Raw genomic sequence first — 18,236 nt, 5'->3', positions numbered from 1 at the left:
ATTTCAAATGGTTGTTGTAGGTATGGTAATGTGAGCATTGGTGTAGAGAAGATGTGATGCTTCAACTCAAAAAATGCCTTATGTTTGGATTCAGACCAAAAGAACTTTTCTTTCGCTCTGCGTTTGGAGAGTTGACGCAAAGGCCAAGTGATATGAGAGAATCCCAACATGAACCTACAATAGAAATTGGCAAGATCCAAAAGTTGCAGAGCTCTATTAGAGTTGTTGGGGCTGACCAATCCTGAATAACTTTCATATTGGCTGGGTCCACATGCACACCCTGGTCATCAATGATGTACCCCATATATTGAAATTGGGTCATACCAAAAGTTCATTTCTCCAATTTGGCACACAATTTGTTTTGTCGCAGGGTTTGGAGGTGCTATCAGATATGATGTATGTGCTCTTCTTAACTCTAGATGAAGATTAGGATGTCATCCAGGTACACTACCACAAATGAGTTGGTGAAAATACTCAAGATGTCATCCATCAACCACATGAAGGTTGTGGGGGCATTCATCAACCCGAAAGGCATGTCCAACCATTCGGAAAGTCCCTCCTTGAATTTGAAGGTAGTCTTCTACACATCGAAGGGTTTAATAGGTACCTAGTGATATCCAAAATTCAAGTCAATATTGTTGAAATATTTTCCCCCCTTGAGCTGGTCTAGAAGGTTATCAATCCATGGGATTGAATACCTATTCCAGACAATGATTTTTTCAGTGCCTGATAGTCAATATAGAGTCTCCAGGTCCATTCCTTCTTCTGTACAAACATGATCAGGCTCCCATAGGGTGATGAACTTGGTCTGATGTGCCCTTTCTACAACAACCCTTGAATCTGCCTCCTGATTTCATTGTTCTCCAGAATAGAGCATTGATAGATCAGTCTATTGGTTAGCAACACACCTTGGGTCATATTGATAGAGTGCCTGACCTCACAATGTAGGGATACCCTTGTGGCTGAGGTGAAGATGTCCCTGTACTCCTCCATGAACTTGTCCATATGTTGCTACTGCGTGGAGGAGATCTATTTGGAGGCAATGGAGGTGGCCACAATATTCTTCTTTCCCTGAGGTCGACTCATAAGGAAGAAAAATTTCAAGGTATGGGAAATGATCTTACTACATTGCTTCATATAGATCAAGGAGATGGCAACAGATGGTGCTACCTCTAGTATCCTATATAACTTATTGATGATCTGATAATCACCCTATGAGTGACAGCAGTTGAAAATTTATTAAACTAATGTATTACACACTCATGCTCTAGTGTGTGTTCTATGTTATTTAAGCAACGGATCGATCAAATTGCCAACACACAGACATTTAAATGGAAAGACAGCAGAGAAATATAGTAAGCAAACACAAAGACACAAGAATTTCAATAAGGAGTTCACCCTATTATCTAGGGCTACATATTTGGTCTAGCTTTTAGTGGTGGCCTTGTTTTATTGTGTCTTTAAGCAGAGAATTACAATGTAGGGACTCAATGTGAGTTATCCTGAAGCAACTTTTCTTGGTAGGGTGGTTCTTGGATTCCCCAAGCCACTAGAGTATGCAGACTCTTCTTCTTCCTACTGGCTCTATGACCTTCTGGTCTACAGTGGAAAGAGCCAAATGTGGTGCTCAGTCTCGACAGATTTCTCTATGGGATGGCTTGATTCTCTCAAGCTCTCTGTTGCTCAATGCTACTGGTGGTCAGTTGGGCCCTCTGTCTCTTTCTGCTTACGCTTTACCATCTTCATTCTCTGTGTATTCTGTCCTCCTCTCGAGATTTTGGTCTCTCTGTCTTCTTTCTTCATCTGTCGGACTGTTCTCTGATTTGACTACGTATTCTATCTCTGTTCATGGCTTTTAGTCATTCGTTCCCATGCCTATTCAGTTCCTCTTCCACCTCTGTCGATTCACCTTCTGCATCTGTGCTTGGAGTTCCCTGTTCAGTGTCATCATCAACGCTCAGGGTGTGGCCACATGTCCTCCTCTAAACAACGCCAGCCTACTTCATTGGTTTGTTTCTTCAGTTACGTTGTGGATGAAGTCTTTCCTACAGCATGTAGTAAAACAAAGTCCAAATCCTTCTAAAACGCGACATGTTCCTTCGTCGATTCCACTTCCCCCATTGGGCGTGACCTCAGCCATCTGATCTGGGTCCCCCAGATCCAATGTCATACACACATTCTGTTCAGTTGACTTACTTGACCGATAGTGCACGATCAACAACGGTTTTCTCTCACCTCCACTTGCCACGCATCGATCGTTGAGTGGGATCACTCTGCTTCCATCCAAAACTACTTACCATTTGAGGGTGTCCTGATCAATACTGCTGGTTTCCAGAGCGCAGGTCTCACCTTTGTCCTTTTAGCATTGTTCACCTTTTCGCCTACGGTTCTTCAGCTCCCCATGCATTTGAGTGTTCGGGCTTCCTCCATTTCGGCCCTATTCGCCCAACTAATCGCACATCAAAAACCTCCTTATTTTCCCGATTTGGGGCTCCCAGGGGCTAATTCGGCCTCTTGTGCAGTCTCCATGGGCCTCGGTCAGTGTGCTTTGACCGAGGTCCTCGTCGTTCCACATTGGTTGCCATTGCCACTGGTTCAAGGTGTTTTTATCACTTTTTTGGAATTCTTTAGAGATTTGTCCTGACTTGATACAATCATGGTTCTTTGATAGTCTTTTATAGATCCAATTCGCATCATGGCCTTCCCACTAAATAAAAGCTTTTGGACCACCAAAAGTTGGTTTTCAAGCATCAACTAAGTGAGGGTATTGCTTTGTCACTTGTCCAATCTCAATCCACTTTGCACTTCTCGGCTTTGAACCTCTAATCCCAATCCTGAGGTATTCCACATCTCCCTTGCACGTCGTCCTTACCTTCCTATCCAACACTGTGTCTTCCTACAATTCATTAAGATATTCAGGTAGTAGGTCATCAACAGATGGCAATTGACTCTACTCTTCAGGGTCCTCAATCATTGAAGGTTCAAACAACCTCAAGCAATCTGCACTAATGACTGAGTAGATGTGCATGTAAGCTGGTATATCAAGGCAAAAAGCATTTTCACCAATCTTCTCAAGTATCCTGAAGGGTCCATACCTGATAGGTTTTAGCTTTTTACCTTCACCTTGCATCCTGTCCTTGCTGATATACAGCCAAACTTGGTCTCCAACTTGAAAACTATGCTCCATCCGATGCTTATCATGCCTAGCCTTGTACTTGGCCTGGCTCTTTTCTAGCTATTCCTGTACTACCTAGTGGATCTCTTAAATCTATTCAGTGAACCTAGTTGCCTTGTCCATATCACTGTGTCTATCAACCATGGTATCTTTACCAAAGACAAAATCCAAAGGAGACCTTGGTGTGAAACCAAAACAGGTCTCAAAAGGAGATCTTTGTGAGAAGAGTGTTTGGCTCTGTTGTAAGCATGTTGCACATAACACAAGTGTTCATCCCAAAGCTTAGGATGTTTTCTGCAATATCCTCTCAGTAACTGGATCATTGTCCTATTTACTACTTCTGTCTGGCCATTTTTTTGTGGATGAAAAGTTGTGCTTTTCTTTAATTTGGTGTCCATCAATTCCCACAAACTTGACCAAAACTTCCCCACAAATCAGGTGTCTCGATCAGATATAATGGAAGTGGGTAACCCAAAATGAACCCATACATGTTCAAAGAATAATTTTGCAGTTTGTTCAGCTATAATCTGTTTACTACAAGGTATCAGAATACACATTTTGTTGAATCTATCCACAATAACATATAGATAATCATGACCTTTCCTAGATTTAGGCAATCCTCCAACAAAATCCATGGAAACACTTTCCCAAGGGTGAGAAGGAACTGACAATGGAGTGTACAAGCCTATTTTTCTATTGTTGGGCTTGCTTTTGTCACACATGGTACACCCTCTTACATATCTAGAAACTGTCTCATTCATTTTCGGCCAATAGCAAAACCTTTGCAGCTATGCAACTGTTTTACTTAAGCCAAAGTGACCTGATATCAGAGAAGTGTGTGCTTCCCTAATTATCTTTACCCTCTCAGTTTGCGGAATGCAGAGTTTCCCACAATGGTATAAGAGTCAGTCCTTCACATGATTGTCCAATTCTTCTACTCTTTTGCCTTCACTCAAAGTTGCATATACATCTTTAAAGTCCATATCATAAGCATATTGTTCTATGTACATTTCATGTAGCACAGAATTATGCTTAAGTATGGTAGATGCATTTATAATGGGTCTAGATAACATGTCTGCAACCTTGTTATGTATGCCCTTTTTATATCTGATGACTAAATGAAACTGTTGTAGAAATCCCATCCATCTATAATGTCTTGATTGCTGCAACTTAGTTTGGTGGTGTAGGTATTGAAGTGGTTGATGATCAGTATGTATTATTGTCTCTTTACCCATTAAGTAATGTTTCCACTTTTTCACACTCTAAACTAATGCATACAATTCTTTATCATATGTAGGATAGTTAACTACTATAGGATTAAAAGTCTCATAATGATAACATATGGGTTTACCGTGCTGTGTCAACACTGCTCCCATGGCATAGTTACTGGCATCAGTTTGGAACTCAAATGGTCTTTATAGATCTAGCAATGCTAATACAGGTGTTGTACTAATCTTTTCTTTCAAGGTGTCAAAGGCTTTCTAATGTTTGCCTCCCCACTGAAACACCTTGTTCAATCCTGTTAAAGCATGTAAGGGAGCTACAATTGAGGTAAAATTAGAAATGAAATTCCTCCAATATTGTGTTGCTCCTAAGAAGCTTCTCACTTCTGTAGCAGACTTGGGTTTAGGCCAGTTTACAATGATTGCCACTTTAGAGGGATCTATTTTCAATTCACCTCCCCCTACTATATGACCTAAGTAGTTTAGAGATTTTTTGCAAAATTCACATTTTGAGAGTTTAACATAAAGTTTTTCTCTTTTCAAAACATCTAATGTCTTCTTAACATGCTTTAAATGTTCTTCCCACATTTTACTAAAAATCAGAATGTCATCCAAATACACAATAACAAAATCATCATGAAAAGGTCTGAGTACATCATTCATTAATCTCATGAAAGTAGCAGGAGCGTTAATTAAACCAAAAGGCATAACCAGCCATTCATATAATCCCTGCTTTGTTTTGAAAGCAGTCTTCCATGCATCTTTCTCTACAACTCTGACTTAATGGTATCCACTATGCAAATCCAGCTTGGTGAAATAAACAGCTTCCTTTAATTGATCTAAAAGATCATCTATGCGAGGAAGGGGATAACGATTTTTTATTGTTATCTTATTCAGTGCTCGGTAGTCAATACACATTCTCCATGAGCCATCTTTCTTTCTCACCAAATGATTGGTGACCCACATGGTGATGTGCTAGGCCTGATGAACCCTTTCTCGAGCAACTCCTGCACCTGCTTCTTGATCTCAGCATTCTCTAAAGTAGACAACCTGTACATCCCAATGTTAGGCAATGGAACATCTTGCTGCAAAATAGTATCATGTACTATTCCCTTTTTTGGGTGGCAGACCTTTAGGTTCCTGAAACAAGACATCATATTATGAAACAACCTTTTCTATATTAGCTTGTTGATCAGCATTATAGCCCTCAAATACATTGGTTTTATCAGGTTTCGTTTCCTTTACAACCATCAGTAAGAATTGTTTGCATGAATTTATCATTCTTTTCATCTGTCCTGAGTTTATGAGAGTATAATTATTCTTGAGCTTATGAGCTCTTACAAAGTATTCGATTCCATCTTTAACAAGTATATACTTGTTCTCAACTCTATAGAAAATATCCTTTCTATCATACAAGTAAGGGATTCCTAAAACAATTCCACATATATCCAAAGGAATTATATCTAACTCAACCTCATCTACAAATGCTGACCCAAAAGAAAACTTGAGTTTGCATTGTCTAGTCACTTGTAGTTATGCTTTATCATTCAACCATCCTAATGGGTATGGTTTCTTATGAGGTGTAGTTGCTAATCCCAATTTCTTTGCAATTGCTTCAGAAATTATATTTACTTGTGAGCCACTATCAAACAATGTATCAATCTTTTGATTTTTGGAAATAACTCGAATATGGAAAAGCTCATGTTTTTTTCTCTCATGTTCTTCATCAATAATAGATTGAGCAGAATTACTAGTAGATGCTTCAAAATTCTTGCCTTTTATACCTGTGGCTGTAATGATTGTTTCATCTCCTGAGTCTGACCCCAAATCTTTCTGAATAGCTACATCAGTCTTCTTATTCTTTCCCTCAGACTTATTAGGTCTCAACTTTGGATGCAGAACATTGCAGAACATTTCACAAAAGGCATAAGTTTCCTCATCTCTTGGAGGAAATCAATGCAATGGGGACCATTGCTTCCTAAGGGGGGATGAATGATCCAGGTGGATAGTGATGGCCACCTTCCTATCCCACTTGGACCCCCACCATTATCTCTTTCAGTTTCCTTATTTATAGCACAATTTGCTATTTCTGGCAGTTTTTCGGGTCCTGAACTTTCGGAGTCGTTCTGAGGCCCTAAACGACGTTTTTTTTTGGAAAAAAATGCTCTTTGATTTCAATACCAATCACATTGAGAGTTGTAGTCCTCGGAGAGATCTTTCCAATGAGGTATCATATGCGTCAAACAGAGATAATATGACCAAGTTACGACCCCAAGAAGTTGGTTGCCCAACTAACCCCAACGGGGCCCATAAACTCTTGGTGTTACATCTCCTCGGGTTAGGGTTTTGGTTGTTTAGGGTTTTCTCTTATTATTCAATAATAAAAAGGCTGTTGAGCCTCATTGTAATTGATTTCAAAGGCATGTAGCTACCACATCTCTTCTCAAAGATAAGCTACCATCGCTCAATCTAATCTTATTTCCATTTTGTTTGTAAGCATACTTCATTATTTGATATTAATGAAATGAAGTGTTATTTCTACTGCATCTCTGTATTTATGGTTATATCTATAATTTTTTGCATTCCTGTTTCAATTCAGATCACTATTTAAGGGATATGTGGGTCTAAAAACTATTGAAAGACAATGTTTTTAGTGCCAATTTAAGGACATTCAATCGAGGTTTCAGTTATTTAATCATTTGTTACACCTACCATCCTATATGGGTATTCTGGGGGATGGAGAGGGCATACATTTAGGGGAGAGAGTGGTTATCATGATGGTTATCCAAACAACTTCATGAAAAGAGATCAAGTATTCATGATATAATTCTCGTAGAATGGCACAACCCCATTGATTACCTCAATGATACTTCATGTAATCATGATGATACATAGTCTCAATGAGATGGGAAACTCATAAAGTGATCGTCTAATATATCCACATCTTTCTATCAAATCCTCTATGGAGCACGCATAACATAAGATTGATTCAAGGTGATATGCAATATACTCTTCCTTGTTTCACCTCATTTTTAATGGATGATCCTTATCGCTCTAAGAGAAAAATAAACAAGGGCATTCATTTTGAGAGTTGTAGAGCCTACATTAGGTCCACATTTTTTAGTCTTAGAGAGTTTTTCTCTCCCAAAATTCAAAGATAGTTAGACTTATATCTTTAGTGTAAAAACATGCACATTTTATGCCTGTAATACACCAAAATCTAACTCCCTTGCAGCCTAAGGTTCCCTCTTACTTAGTGTAGAGTTTGCTCCCGTTAGTTTTTCATTGAGACAAGTAACCATATTTGTCAAGAACATTGTATTTTCCAAACTTACTTCTTAAACCTTAATATTGAGGAGCACTTTATATTCTGATGCCCTCCTATTACGATATTAGAGGGCAATTAATTTTTCCTTTTAGGTGTTTACTTGGTTATGTCTTGACGCTTGTGAATTATGAGGGCTAGAGATGCTTGACACTCATGGATTATGAGGACTACAGATGTTTAACCATTTTCCTCTAGTTATGTTTGACCATTGTTGATGATTTACTAGATACCTATTTCCCTAGTCAATATACAACAAGTTTGATAGTTCTTACTTTAAGTTCCCTGACATTAATAAGAAGAGGCCCCATGGCTAGTGTCCAAATCTCACATGATAGCCATACAACATATTAAGCATGCATCTATTTGTGACCTTGAATTCTATAATTGCTTCTCCAAAGTAACATATCGCAATGAGTAATCCTCCTCCTTCCACATCTCATAACATTGATGCCTCCTAGTAATTTTCCTTATCTCTTTCAAATGCATTTTGATTGTAGTTTTACCAGATCCCAGAGAGTTTACTAAAAATGAGTCAAATCAAATTTAATTTGAAAATTTCTTTGCCCAATGACCTCAATATTTTCCATGGTCACGTTCAACATTGTACCAATTCCTTTCTTTTCCTTTCTGGAACACGTTTTGGCTGTAAGCTACCATCACATGGTTTCATCTAAATTCCATCGTCGCATATGCTTCCACTATGTATTGTTAGTGTCACACGAAATATCCTCAGAAGGAAGCAAAGCATGTTTTACAGTACCTCAGAGGCACTACCCAATATATATTATGGTACAAACGGAAAGAGGGAGTGAAGTTGTGTGGCTTCACAGATGCAGATTGGGCAGGGAGTCCATCTGACCAAAAGAATACATCAGGTGGAATTTTGAATGTTGGGTCTGTAGTGTTTTCCTAGTACAACAAGAAGCAAATATTTGTGGCACTCATCTTGGCAGAAGAAAAATACATGGCTACAGGTTAAGCAACATGTGAAGCGATCTGGATAAGAAAGATACTTGTGGGACTATTTGGTGAGATGATGGATCCAACTATGATCTATTGTGATAATCATAGTTGCATAAAGCTCTATGAGAATTTGGTATTTCACGATCGATCCAAGCATATATATATATGATATCACCATTTATGGGACTGTGTGCAAAGGCATATAATGTTGCTACCATACATTATGACAGAGGAACAAGATGCTGACATCTTGACAAAGGAATTATCAAGAGGGAAGTTCAAATTCCACAGGTGCAGGATAGGGATGGTTGATAATCCCTTTATTGATGAGAGAGAGTGTTGAAAGAATGCAGCAAGAAAGTCTCAATTTGACTTTTCCTTGGTCAAATTGAGAAAATTCGACTTTCCACATCAACAGACAACTTGGGGGAAGTTAACTAAGCTAACATGGCTCTTGTCACTTAGTTAACTTAGTAAATTCAAGTTAGAGGGTTTGGAGATCAGTTAAGCATGTGTGACTGCTAATTTGTAGTCAAGGTCAATTATTTCAAGTTGTTTTTAGTTAAACTAGTTCTAACAGTTGATAGAACTAGTGGAAGGTCAGTTGTGCATTGGGACAATAGTATAACTCAGTGATCATCTAGTTAACTGATCAATCAATCCAAAATAGCTAGTGCATGCAGATAATTTGAGTTCCCCACCTACAGTGGAGATTCCAAGATAGTGTAACATCAGTTTTAGACTAGTCTTGAGTGTAACAGTGTTGTATGCAATTAGATGAACAACCTTGGGAATTGCGCAATCAATTGGAGGGAAAATCCTAAATAATAGGGCCTAATTCTTTAGGATTTACGCAAGGCAATACGGGCTCAAGCAGAGGTATAAATTGACCAAGTCTGGGTCAGGGCTTCTCATTGAGCAGAGAGATAGGTTATTCACTTACAGGTTGAGTTCAGAGAAAGCTAGCAATTGTAATACATTATCTATTCATCCGCAGGTTGAGCTCAGAGCAAGCTAGAAATTGTAATACATTTTTTATTCATTTGATTAATGCAAGCATGCTTAAGGGGTTCTTAGTAGTTTATTCCCCTAAAAATATATTGTGCATGTGTGTTATTTCTTATTGCATTTCTAAGATTGTTGTTCTAAATTGTGAATTAATTTTTGTAGAGATGTAGAGTAGAATTGTGTCTCTTGATTTGGATTAAAATTTCTTGAGATGTTGCAATTCTACACCATATTTCTACAATAGTTGTTTTTGTGTGTTTGGTTGGATCACTAGCAACCACTATTTTTGGCACAACATTTTCTTCCGACATCAAATTAACATGATTCTTGTGGGAGATGAATTTGATTTTTTTTATTCCCCATAGAAACATGTATGGGAAATGTCAAGAATCAATATGTCAAATAAGTTGATAATCGTCTACGATATAAATTGTTTACAAGTGAAAATTTTAAGACATTCAGTGACTAATTTCAATATAATTGTTTTGTCTAATATCATATTGATGTGATTCTAGTTGTCTATATCCACAAGAAATAATCTCTAAAATTTTAATACTATGATGCCCCAAATACATTCTCAAATTGTCAAAATGAAAAATTATGACAGTGCAGATTTTATTAGGCATAATTTTTTCATACGATATAGAAATGAAATGATTCAAATTGGCATGTAAACTATATTCCATGTTTTATTCCCCTTAGAAATAGGCTTTTAAATTTCCCTTATTTTTTCTCCAAAAAAATGGTTATCACAACCTCATTTAGTTTGTTCATTTCTGCAACGTTCTTGTATGTTTCCCACAACCTTGTTGTAGATTTCTTGTATCCTAAGTACAAGATCCCTATAGAATTACTCTAATGGAACTCATGAGGTGTATAGTGTAATGAAACACATGTATAGTATGTACCTTTTAGCTAATGAAAATTAAACTATGCTTAATCCCCTCCTCTTTTGCAATATTGGTATGAAGAAACATGATGCTCTAAAAGTAATCGTATAGTGAGAAAGAGGTCATGTAGTTGCACAAATAAGAGAATGTATATGGATTTGATGGTTCTAAGGCTTGATGAAGGAGAAAACAAGTTATGCATAGGCATAGTAGTGCATGAACAACCTAGAGTGTTTGGTCCAAGTTGTAAAACCTAGCCATAGGTAGGATATAGTTACCAAGGTTGTTGCAAGACATGTTACTTAGTCATACATGTTGTAGTGCGAAAGCACATGATGTCATCCCTCTCATGCATACAAACAATGGAGGATCATGTTGTGGAATGAACTACTTGAGTAGGCATGAGGGTGGTAGGTGTACTCGTATGCTATCTTGAGTTTAGTTTGGTGTAAGAATCAATAGTCAACCATACATGTTGTAGTGTGATACCACATGGAGTTACGTATGATCAAATTTTTGAAAGAACCAATTGAATAGGTATAAGGGTGGTAGGTGTACTTGTTGTTAATAGAAATTTCCTCCTGTTGTAGCATCCATCATCATTTGAATTTCATTTTTAATATTATCACAAAAATAAAAATAAAATAAAATATTATGTTTTGAAAAATCAAAAGAGAATTTGAAAGTCCGAAGTAGTGATTTGATTTATACTATCAGCGGCATTCAAAGAAATATAAGGTGGGCCCGACCCATATGCTAAAACTCGAGCGGTTTTATGAAGTGTGATCAAACGATGGCTTAAGAGGCAGACAAAGTGCTCTGCGGGGGAACAATGAGCATGAGTTATAACTCAGGCTCAACCCCCGCAGTTGACCATGATGTTGATATGGTTGACTAAGATCTACGGCCTGTGATCATTGCGGGGGTTCAAACCTGATGAACCTCCCGTACACTCCCTACCCCTCGCAGCGGGCCACCCACACTGTTTCACTTCACCTCACCTCCTCCACGTCATCTGCCACTCTCATTCATCACCATCCACCTCACCCACCATAACCCATCACCTCATCTGCCACTCCATTAATTCGTTACATTAATTACAGGTTTCCCTCCGTTTTTCTTACCATATATATAAAATAAAAGTAAAAACCCCATTGCATTAGTCATTTGCTTTTAGTACTGAGCAACCTCACCTCCAGTTCAGCATTCCAAGTCAGCAACTGTCACCAGCAACTATCACCAGCAACTGTCATCAGCAATTGTCATCTACAGACACCATGGCCAAACAAGTAAGTTCTTCCTCAGTCATCCATACCCCATTAATGGACATTGAACGTGATATTTCTGATACCCTCTACACAATTAAGCACCTTTCACTATATCAATAAGTCACTCTGAACCATAGAAAGTCCCCTATATTCATGGAAATTGTTAGGTCAGGTGTTTTAGCAGCTTTTGTCCAAGGGACTCATTTGTTCCCTGAATTTATCCAATGGTTAGCCTTAGCAATGTACCCCAAGAAGTGTTTTGTAATGAATCAGTCTAGGGAGAGTGTTTTCCAAGTAACCTCTCAATTAATTCACCAAGATTTGAATTACCCTATATCTGGAACTGACACCACCTTTACTGAAGATTCTTTGATCTCATATTATGATAACCTATCACCCCAAGAGTTTTCTCATCTTACCTCATTCCTAGCTCCTATATTTGGACAATTCTCTCTAGATGGAAATTTGTTCTTTTTAGACATTTTTGCAGTTGATATAAGACTTGTCTTGCAAGTAATTTCTCAGATTCTGGGAAAGGAAGACTCCAAGAAGGTTGATAAAGCAATGCTGGGTTTTTTTTCTTTAATGATGAAACTAGAAGTAGTACTAGATATTCCAACATTCTGGGTAGACATTATCAATACCCAATTCATGACTTTGCCTCTTACTAGGTCTTTTAATTTCCCTTCAGTTATTACTTATTTATTTCTGTACCAGAATGTTGAACATTTTACAGGTTTGGGACTAAATGTTGTTGACATAAATAAAAAGAAGCAGTCATTGCTATTCTGGACAGGCCTGATAAGGGGTGATCCAGGAGATGGTGGTTTATTTGAATTCACTTCTTTATTCCTTCCAGTGGCCTACAAGATCTTGAATGGAACCTTGCCCCCAACATTTCTTCCTAAAGCTCAATAATTCCTTCAATTGAGTAAAGATGTGAGGTGTGGAGACTGGTTCATATTTGAAGAACATGCAGAGATCAGGATTTATGGAGCCTCTGTCAAACCATACAGGTTACCAAAATTTGTGCCAATGAGGCTTTTTTCCCTTGAATTTATCAGACAGAGCTTGAATGTAGATCAGGTTCATTTTGTTCCTATGAAGAAAGGCTATTTCTTTAAATTGCCCAAAGCAGTAGGACCCTTCATTGTGAACACCAGACAGGTTGCCCAAGAGGTCGAGAAATTATTGAATGACATGTGTCTTATACAGGTGGTTGAGTGGGCTTATGACCCTCATCAAATTATTTCAAGGAGGAGGTTAGAGAATGGATATTCAGCCTTTGTGCATGAGAGTAGACCAGAAACAGAGAAATTGGAAAATGGAGGTTTACAGAACACCCAGGGGATAGAGATTGAAACCCGTAGTATTTCATAAAAAGGTGTCAAGAGGGCTAGAGAAGATGTTATTGACTTGGATGAAGAAGAATTAGAAGCAGCAAAAAGGACTAAACTTTTGGATGCAATGTCTTCAGCACAACCTAGTTTAGTAATTCAATTAGGAGAAACAGAGGGTGCACCATCTTCCCCATCTTCCAGAGAACCTGTTCATGATCAGGTTCCTTTAATTCAAAGTATGTTTGCTCAAATAGTTGAGAGGAACCAGAAAGTGAAGTTAAATATGGAGGCTCAAGATGAGTCTCAAGTTGCTCCTGAACAAACTAGATTGTTATCTGCTATGGATTTGGAGAAAATTCAACTTAAAATTGCTTTCTCTCATCCTACTAAAATGTCAGTTGGGTCCACTAGTAATTTCAAAACTATCAATTTGACTATTGATACTCATAAGCTTCCAATGCTTGGCAAGATCAATTTGCACATGCAAACTGGGCAATTGATTGTAAATGATTTACATAAAACAAATGCAGCTACTATGAAGGCAGAGAAAATGTTAGAAAAGGTAATTCAGAAATTGAAGTTGGAGAAAGATAACTCTAGTGCTCTAAATGCCCAAGTGGATGAACTAAAGAAGATTATTATAAAAATAGGTGTCAACCCTAATGATCAACTTGCAATTCAGAAATTGTTGCAATCTGCTAAGTCATAGATTGTGGTTTTAAAGAAAAAATTCAATCTACCTACAGGTGAGCATCCCATTGCTGCAGGGATAGATGAAGTTGAAAATGAAATGGAAAATCTCCTATGGGATGTATTGCGGAAAACTAAAGAAGTTTATTTAATTAAAGAATATTTGGATAAGCTGTAACAACATGTAGATACTCATGTTTGTACAATAGTAATTCCAGCTAATATAGAGGCTCCAGCAACACAGGTATTACAGTTGGGAATAGAGCTAAAAATGGTTGAGCATGATGTAAAGAAAGCACAAATGGAATTGGAAATAGCCTATAAGTTATTGAATTTGAGTGAAGAAGAAGCAAGAATGGAGAAGGAAAATGCAAAAAAGTATAGGGAAGATCTTCTAAGGGCTGAAGATGAAATTAAAAGACTGAAGGAAAAAATGAAGGGCAATATGTCCTTAATTCAAGCTAGGGAGATTCTATGGGATGAAATCATTGAAATTATCAAGGGCATCTGGGAGTTCCTTGTTATTATATCTAAGGAAAAAAAATTGTCCGAGACATGGAAGGTGTGGTTATGCAAAATAAGCAAAAATATTTAGATAGATCAAAGTTTGCAAAGAGAGTGATAGATTTCATTAATTCTAAATCTACTTCAGAATTAAAGGAGCATGACATACCAAACAGAACACTATGTGCAATAGATTTTAACAAGATGATTGTTAGAAATATTTACAAAAATACTGCTGAGAAGAAGATAAATGAGATGAAGGAAGCAGTTTCCAAGTTTAACATCCTGTTTGATAAAAGGGTTAGAGCTGGACTTCCCTCTTGCTGGGATCTACAAGGAAACTTGCTGCCATGGAAGACATATGAGACTTTGCTAGTTGAGGCAAAAAGAAAAGTTGACAACATTCATGAAAAGATAGTAGTATTGAAGGGAGCCACTATTGTGAATTGCCTTAATAAATATTTTAAGCTTCTATGGATGGTGAAGACTCTGTTTACAGATAATCCTACTTATAGTAGGATTACAGCATGTAGGATAGCACTTGACAAATTGGAAGAAGCACCAAAGTCAAATGTACCATTGTGGAGAAAATGCAAGGAATGGATGATAGAGCATACCAAAGACACACCAGCAGGACCACCTACTCAAGCCACAGATTCAAACAGCGATCAACAATCACCAATCATACTTTAATTTCTTTTACTTTATGTTATCTTATTTCCTAAGAAAAATGAGGTGCCTTTTACCCTCTAATGTAATGTTTTGTAATGACTTTTACTTTAGACAGTTAGAAAGTAGTTAAGCAGTTTGACAGTTTTGGTAGTTACCAACTGTCTCGTGATGTATAAAAAGAGGGAAAATTATAGAAGGGAGGTCCTAATTTTGAAGAATATGAAGACTATACTATTTTGTACTTGATAGACTAATGATTAATGAAAGAATCAGGAGTTTTCCATACAATGTTGGGTATGATTTTGTAATTTCTCTATTATGTGTCATTATGTCTCTTCCTCTCTTTAAATATGGTAATGAAGCTGCAAGTCTTTGTTTGCTTATGTGAATAAAGTTAAAATTCCTTAAAAGAGCGCTCCCATATTTAAAACTCTTTTCTCTATATTTCTTCTAAGTTACAGATAATAGTTTCTGTCAAACACAACATATTGTCTTTAATTTCTCAAGATATTCTTCACACAACATTTATATTCAGCATCACATGGCATTTTGAGATTTTCATATCAGCGAAATATTAAGGGTTTAAGGTCAGGTCCTTCAGGTCCTTCAAATGAAGATACATTATACAAATAAGTGACATGCATAATAAAATTTAATGTCTTAAGCACAATTTCTCCACAACCAAGAAATTGGTTTCTTAAGGGACAACACCTCTTATGCCCAATAGTTCAGACTTTACCTATTTTCCCAAGATCTATACAAATAGAGGGGAGGACCATTCAAAAAAATTCCCTAGATATACAATCTATTTTTCCTTGATAGATTGAGATGAAGGAGAAGGAATTTGCATATATTTTATCTCTAAAGTTTGAATTAAATCATGACTAGTGTAGCTAATGAGAATCCTACTCCAACTCTTAGAGCTCATGTCTCCACTTCTCCCACCTAATCCTGAACACATCATAACTAAGGAACATCGATATGCATTCACACCAAACATCTATTAGAGTAATACACTAGATCTATGTTACATTATCTAATTCAATCCAAATCCAATCTAATGCATTTAAAAGATGGCAAATATTGGGGGAAAACAATGATATCCAAACTAGAGACGATAGAGATGCTTACAATAGATACCTTGGATTCAAGCACTCCCTTCCAATCCATGTTTTTTGCGTGGGGCCTGACCTAGGTTCAGCGTTAGCTAGCCAAACAAATCCCTACACTACTAGCCCTTTTGGCATCATCCCGCGGAGCGCGGACCGAAGTCTCACCCGAAGCAGTATGGGGGGATGCTAGAACCAATTTTTCATACCCTAATATGGTCGTGATGTCGGTTTATTCCTTCTATTCTTGATTTCGCACAGTTATTTAAGTTCTAGGGCTCTATCTATCTAGCCCTTTATTCCACCCTTCAATACCTCTACGAAGGGGTACAATTGACCTTCGTGCAGGCCTAACCTTCGGTTCAGGTACTTTCGCGCTGCTAGGGCAGTGTATTGTGCAGATTCCCAAGTTAGCTTAAGTCTCTTACTTATATTATTAAATGATGAGGGTTAGCACTGCGTAAACATATATCCTTACCTACGTTCAATTAACCAATGTAATTACATACATTCGCACATCACATAAGCATTATAAATGAAATTCATACACAATATGACAAGTTGCATTAACAGGAAAAAAAGACACAGAATTTGTAGAATTATTCTCTTTATTGATATCTTCAAATGATTACAGACTCTATCGACCCTACGCACATAGCTGCAGGGGTCCATGTACTCAGCTACGGACTTCCACCCTAGGCCTCTACACGGTCAGATGCAGAGCCTCTACCTAATCTAAGACCTAAAACTTAGACTTTTTGAAATACTTCCTCCTTATCGCTCAAGACTTCTTACTTCTAAAAGCTACTTAGAGCTTACTTACTTAGCTCTTTTTATACAATCCCATGGTCCATGGACCATGGGTAGATATTTACAGCCAACTTTACACTTTACAAAATAAGGTTGGACAACCCTTTATGACTCATGACACCTTCGCGCTCCATGACCACAAAATGTGAAGACTTTACAACTTTATTACAAAATTTGACCCAAGACATGGGCTTTTAGCCCCAAAACTATCCTTGGGGGGATCCTGTTCCCAACAAGCCTCCAACGCAAACATCGTGACTCACCCTCGAGTCACTCTGTAGGCACGAAGATCTTAACGCGAAGACCTCCCAACTCGACCTCTACGACCACAACCTCGATAGTGCACTGTGCGGCCGCCTACTTCGCGTCTTCAACCATCTGCTCGGTCACTGCTCCTAAATTGTCGGCCTGAAGCTTTTGCTGAGTTTCTTGTAGAGTCACAAGCTTTCCTTCAATATAGGTTGTGACCGCATAAGCCTCATCCAGCTAGGGCTTCAGTTGCGCCTTCAGTACTGCTTCCTTGTGTTGCACTGCATCCACCTATTCTTTTAGCTGCTTCGCCTCCTGTAGCTTTTCCAGTCTCTGTGTGAGCATGACGGTTCATGTTGTGGCTTTGACCTCATCATAGTGCTGTTGTAGCGCGTACACTTCTATCTTTAGCCATTGTACAATCCTCCAATCACGCAGCTCCCCAACCCGAGGAGTGTATTTTATAGTCCCGCGTCTCCTTTCAACAGCCCGGAGTGCTAAGACTATGCTACCTTCATATAGTCACATGGTTGGACCACCAGTGTATGGCTTCAATCGACTGCCACTCACCTTTCCTAGGAAGGGATCTCCATTCAATTTGACCAACTGAACTGCTCCTCTATCGGTAATCTCCTTAATGACATAGGGCCCTAACCAGTGCATTCTGAATTTCCCTATCAATTTATCAAACTTGCTGTCATATAACAAAACCAGGTCATTTATCTTAAAGGTGCACAGCTTAATGTGCTGATCATGCCATGCTTTTTCGCGCTACTTTTGGACCTGTTGGTGAAATCCAGCTAGAAATATTTCTTCCTCAAGCTCAGCTAGCTGCACGAGCCTCTCTTCCAGGGCTCCACGATTCGTCATACTCATGAGTGCCACTATGTACAAACTAGGCACAATGTATTCCATGGGAATTACCGCTTCAACACCATATACAACCCTACAGTGTGTTTGTCCAGTCAACTTCTTGCATGTTATCCGATAGGCCCATAGTACTGTGG

Source organism: Pinus tabuliformis, chromosome 1_1 (genome assembly GCF_031772625.1).
Source record: "Pinus tabuliformis cultivar Carrire ecotype Pingquan chromosome 1_1, CPIR1, whole genome shotgun sequence".
Classification (NCBI taxonomy): domain Eukaryota; kingdom Viridiplantae; phylum Streptophyta; class Pinopsida; order Pinales; family Pinaceae; genus Pinus; species Pinus tabuliformis.
Note: the sequence above shows the minus strand (reverse complement) of the source record.